The 6048-nt window shown below is 37.8% G+C and overlaps 1 protein-coding gene across 1 annotated transcript in view; it reads left to right on the top strand.

The window, feature by feature from the left end:
* The window catches only part of LOC106515527 (dipeptidyl aminopeptidase-like protein 6), a 251853-nt gene that overhangs the window by 1235 nt on the left and 244570 nt on the right, over positions 1-6048 (top strand). The gene's annotated exons all lie outside the window — the stretch shown is intronic.

Raw genomic sequence — 6048 nt, 5'->3', positions numbered from 1 at the left:
ACTTACTTACTTACTTACTTACTTACTTACTTACTTACTTACTTTGTAAAATGATTCAGGACGTTTTGGGGTTAAAATTAATTTTAATGCAATTCCACGTCGGTTCAACAATTAAGATCATTCATGTATGTTTCACACTAACCACATTCCTTTGCAACAGCTAATGCAAAAAAAAGTTAGTCATTTTTAAATTGAAATAATTCTGAAAATCTTTTCAAGGTATTTGGTCAACGGTTGGCAAAGTGAGAGTTGCCTTCATCTGTTTAAGAACATCTAAACATCTAAAGAATTGACTTCATTCAACCACCGAGATCTGAGTGTTTAACTCCAATGAGAAATCAGTACCACTGTACGGGACTGAAACCTGGAGGACATTTAAAACTTCAAGTTAGAAAAACCCATCAATAGCTGTCTCAGAAGGATTTTCCACGTTCGTTGACCAGGAATCAGTAAAATCAACTCATGGGGAAGGATCTGCCAAATCCCAGCAGAGGCCGAAATCAGAAAGAAAAATGATTGTGCTGGAAAGGACACATTTTAAGCAAAACCCAAACTAACATAACCAGACAGGCCCTCAGGTGGAAGCCCCAAGGAAATCAAAAGAGTGGCCATCCAAGGAACACCTGGCGGTGAGACCTTGAGGCTGATACCAAAAAGATGAGCTATACTTGGTCAAAAAAGGGCTCAAGATAGAAATCTCTGGAGTTCTACATTTAGCAGCCCATAACTTGGAACAGGGCCCACCTTGTTGTTTCAGGATCCACAGTGGGGTCCCGACCACAGCTTAGGGAACCACTAATCTAGACTGACATAGCTACTTGCTTGAAAATCACCACTGTTATGATGGATAATGTGTCTTTGCTGGGTTGTTTCCATGACCTTGTCACAAGTCAGGACAAGGCACAAGGCCTAAAAAAAGATGATTCAGATTAATTGTTCATACATTAACCTGTGGCCATAAATACATTTATACTGCAGTCAATATATTAAGCTGTTAAAACTAATGTGTGCCAAAGATTTCAACTGAATAACAAAACAGGAGGTCTAACAAGGTAACTAAGGGTGTATTCACACCATCCATGTTTAGTCCGCTTCAATCAAACTCTAGTTTGTTTGTTTAGYAATTCTGGTTCGTTTGGGGAGGTGTGAATGCATAATCAAACTGATTCGGGCAAAACAAAACAAACTCTGGTCCGCCTGAAAATATAGGTCTTGGTTCGATTGCTTGTGTGAACACTGAGAGGACCGGAGACTGCTCCAAAAGCAGCCGACTATAATGCAGGACATTCTGAGTAATAAAGTAATAAAATTACTCATATCTTGTAAATACCTCGATCGATGTCTGTGTAAAGTGAACATCACTACTGTGAAGTTGGYTGGCTAAATCCAATGGCTAATTTTCTTTTTCTATGGCTATATGAAGGGATGATGAAATCTGTTGTGCGAGAATGTTCACTAATCGTTGATCAAAACTTTTTTTTTATTTTTTTTAATAGTCTGTGAGGTTTAACACTAGACAAAACCAAATAAAACCCACTCTTGTGAAAACACAAGTAGTGTAGATAAGCGGTTAGGAATCATCAGTCATGACTGAGTGTTTGGTGTGTTTTGTTGACTTTTGTCCTCCACGTATTGTTCCCCCTGCTTGTAGTACTCTGTTTTGTTTGCCCCAGCAGGTTGATATAATTGTCCATAGAATATTCATGGTGTCCTTTCAGTCCCAGCTTGTTCTAATTCTGGCGTGTTTCGTCTCATCTTTCTCATCAACACAGGGAGAGAAAATAGCTTCTGACTGAGCAGCTCTCCTGACAGCAGGATCTGTTTCACTTTGTGTCCTGTGGCCACTTTTAGCCCACCAGCAGAATGGTATCAAACACATTTTTGTTGTTTTTCTAATTGTGTCGGTTTGAAGCTTTCAGGCTGCTGAGGTTTTCTCTTTCTCTCACTCTTGCTCTCTGAGGACTTTCTATTTCCAGTCCTGTTGACGGCGGAGATGTTTATTTGTTGATTCATGATGCTTAACTTTTGGCCTGCGTGCATTCTGCAGACCTACAAACTGGATGTGCCTCGAGTGGTCACGGTTGTCAGCTCGCGACAACATTTGACAGGTGTCTAAACAAAAAAGAGACCAAGTGCGAGGGGCCTTTAAAGTATTTTTGGATCCTGCACAAATTTACTTAACATTAAAAATCAGACTGTGATGATGGTTGCAGAGCTTGATTTAAGACGTGGTGTCTCTTTTTGCCAAAACAAAATAAATCCACTGGGATGTCACAGTAAGGTATTTCCAGCACAGCTTTACTGGAAATAAAATGCTTTAATTGCATCACAACTATTACACCTTATTAGCAAAGCATAGCTGCATTTTTAAGTTCAGGATGTATCAGCTGTAAACTAAAATGCAATCCATAAATTTGCATCATTTATGAGTCTTTTGTCATGCTGTCCTCTCACAAAGATTTGTGGAAAAAGATGATTATCAGATGTCTTTGTAACAAACAGCAAAACAAAACATTCTAGTAKATGAACATATATTTTACTTCCAGGATAATTCTACATTCAGAAACTACAGAACACCTAAGGATAAAATTTTAAACCCTGATATTAAAAAGTCACACTTTTCAACTTGTCAAGTTATAACTAAATTATTTTCTCACTTTGTAACCATGGGATATTTAGACACTACACTATTTAAAATTGTTTTGTTCATGCTAAAAGTAATGGAATGTAGCATAAATCAGACCTAAAAYCAAAAAGAAAACATTTAAAGTAAACAGGTTTGCTAACTGTGGAGTGTTTGGACAGAACAGTGTAAATGCCACTGAAGTGGATGTTTCTGGCTCAAACTATGATAAGAAAAAGGTAAATGACTATACAAATGTCATCTGAAAGGCAGCTTATATAAAATTATGTCAGATAATTTTGTGCTTCAGCATAAAAAATGACTGTTGCGTGTTGCTTTCTTCATGACACACGCAGCAGATGCAATTCATAATCAACCAAGTGTGTATTTTAAAATTTTCCTCATCTTAATTCGAAAAGAAAATCAAAATCACATGAAAGCCAGYTATGAAAAATCTCAAAAATGAGTAAAATAAATAAAACAAGATAAAAAAGTGTGTGTCCAGTCTAAAGTGTCCTTCAAACTCAACATCTTAAAGACAAACTTTGCAGCCCTTGAGGCCTGTGTTTGATGTGAGCTTGAGTCTGCAGGGTTTCTCTGAGCTCACTTTTAAAACTTCATGGGTTTTTACATTTGCAGGCATTTTGTTTGCTTACCTGTCCCTGTACAAACACAGGGTTTTTTTTTTTCACACATGTACACAAACCACTCACACTGAATGTGATGAAAGGATGTTTCTCTGAACGTGAGCCCAACTCCCTGCTGGTTGTTGAGGTTCTTACATGCAAAAATTGCAGTTTTATTGTATTTTAATATTCCACATTGAACTTAATTGAAAATATTATATTATAATGATGTTTATATTTGATCTTTTGAATTATTATATTAAATATAAAATGAAGTCAGAGTATGCACACCTTGTAGTTTATGTTTTATGTTATTTGGGTTGTTTAAACTACAGTGAATCAAACTCACAAACATTGTGTTTTTGGCTGGCTGCTATTAGTAATATCGAAGTAAATTACTTAAGTATTTTTAAAAAATGTAGAAAGCACAAAACAAACAGCCTGCAAAATATATATATATATATATATATATATTACTTTACATTCACTTAATGACTTAATGTTTGTTTCTTAGTAGGAAAAAAGTCTGGTTATTCACATTCTGCTATAATCTAAGGACATGGATCACTAGAGGGCAGTGTTAGACTGAAAATACTACATCTGTAATTGAGATAGGTCCTCTATTTTAGGTACTTTAACATTTTGCTATTTCTTTCTCGCCTGGTTAATTTAAAACACCTAAATTCATCTGTGCATTTTAAATCATGTTTCCTCCTGTGTTTTCCTTTGATTGACACTCTTTGACATGTGCAATAGTGACATTGTATGCAATTTTCTTTTGCCATGAACCAAATTTAAGAAGTAGACTGGAGATATCCCACCAAGTCTCTGTGATCAACCCAGAGCTTAATGTCCTCTCTTTCTCCCTCTTCACTTCCTGCTGCTCCTTTTTCTTCTCCTCGTCTCGGTCGCAGCAGGCTAGTTTGATTATCTCGGCCCCTCACAGCCCTGCGGCCCTGCGTGTGCACACTAAATCCCAATTAGCTCTTTTAGCTTTTAGTGTCATTTGCAACTTCGCCCAAAAAACATCACCCTCTACTTTTTTCCCCTTTTGTTCATCGAGTCATGATGAGCATATGAAAGTTTCATTTGTGCAGCTCAGATAAGACACTAAAGACCACGACGACTCTTAACTTATTGTGCCACATTATGAATATTTATTAACTATTCTGAGTCTAATCCACCTATAGCACAACCCCAATTCCAATGAAAACATATGTAAAACATAAGTGAAAATATAATATGATGATTTCCAAATCCTTTTCAACCTTTTTTCTATTGAATGCACTACACAGACTGTGTTCATTTCTCTGTCTTTCTTACTGACAACCTTTGAGTATTGTCTTAGTAGTTTCTTCTGATGAAAGAGAGGCAGAGTTTGACAAAGTAAAGTTGAAAAGGGGAAAAAAAAAGCAAGAATGCTAAACCAATCTTTAGAAGTTGAAAGGCATTTGGATTGAGTGCAGACTCCTTAATTACAGCAGTGTTATTGGCCAGCAGCAGGGCAAACACCAACGCAAGTGGGCCAAATATTGATCCCTGCTCTCATTATACACATTATAATGCACAGTTAACGCTTACTTCCTCACAAGGGTCTATGGAGATCGTGATTGATTTTTTTTCCCTTTTACCCTCTTGTTTGCCTGAATGGTAAAAGGGCAAGAAAATTCCAGTCTCAATCATCTTTGAACTTTGATTTCCTTTCCWTTCACATCTTTCAGTCATTTTGCTGACTGCGGCGGATCGCGGCATGCTATTGGACAGGATATTTTTGTGCATCGTTGAGACCTTGGAACTGGCTTTTGATTATGTTCTTTTYTGCTGTTCTCCAACACATAAAATCCGACGTCGAGTCTTGATGTGATAAAATGTCTTGACTGTGGTTGTAAAAGACAAACTTAACTCTGCATTTATAAGAAAAGGTTGTGTACACTGTTTTCAAACATACAGAGCCACATCTGAGAATTCTGCCTCCATGAAATAAATAATGCAYCTCAAAGAATGGATCGTTTTGTTTTGTTTTCATTTTAACAGCAGCAGATGGAATGTGTTTTCCTCCTAAATGCGTTGTAGAGAGTTCTAATTCTGCTGTTGTAGCATTTTTTTTCTAGCAGCTGACTGGTGTGTGTGCACACTTAATCATCAGCTTCTGCCTGAGCTCACACTGCAAAGAGGAAATCCTTGAGGACAAAAATAAATAAACATGCAAATACATAGTGGCGCTTCCCTGTAACACACATTAAAACAAAACAGTGTTTGTGTCACTCGGCTGCAACAACTCAGCCGTGGGTCGCTGTCTTTTTATTTATTTTTTCGGGCAATGATTGACACCGTGGGGAGTGTAACTGCATGAGTCACCGGGACCTCCCTGGCCCTTTGAGTGAGTGCGTGGCTCGGCAAAATGCTTGGGTCATGACAGCCCATCTGGCYGTGTATCTCAAGTGGTCAACAAGGCCCGATGAGACAAATGGCACCACGGCAGCAAACAGCAGCCGAGGGTTGGAAGACAGATACTGAAGCCACATCTAAAACCCCAAACACATCCACTATTGCGTCCCACAGAGGCCTTCGTTACCATCAAATCTGACAGACTTCAAGGCGTTCAAAGTGATTTGTGTCATCATAGTGCATCCCATTACCACATTTACCAGTTTTACATCCATCTAATGCAATGAAACGTAAAGCTGCATTAGGAGTTCTGGAAAAACCTTGAACTTAGCCTGAAAATAAAAAAAAAAATTAATAAAATAAAATAAAAAAAGCAACACCTTACAGGTCCCTCCTTGCTCTCGTATGCGC

Source organism: Austrofundulus limnaeus, unplaced genomic scaffold, assembly GCF_001266775.1.
Source record: "Austrofundulus limnaeus strain Quisiro unplaced genomic scaffold, Austrofundulus_limnaeus-1.0 Scaffold30, whole genome shotgun sequence".
NCBI lineage: Eukaryota > Metazoa > Chordata > Actinopteri > Cyprinodontiformes > Rivulidae > Austrofundulus > Austrofundulus limnaeus.
The sequence above is the reverse complement of the archived record's forward strand: the minus strand, read 5'-3'. Positions and strand labels throughout refer to the sequence as shown.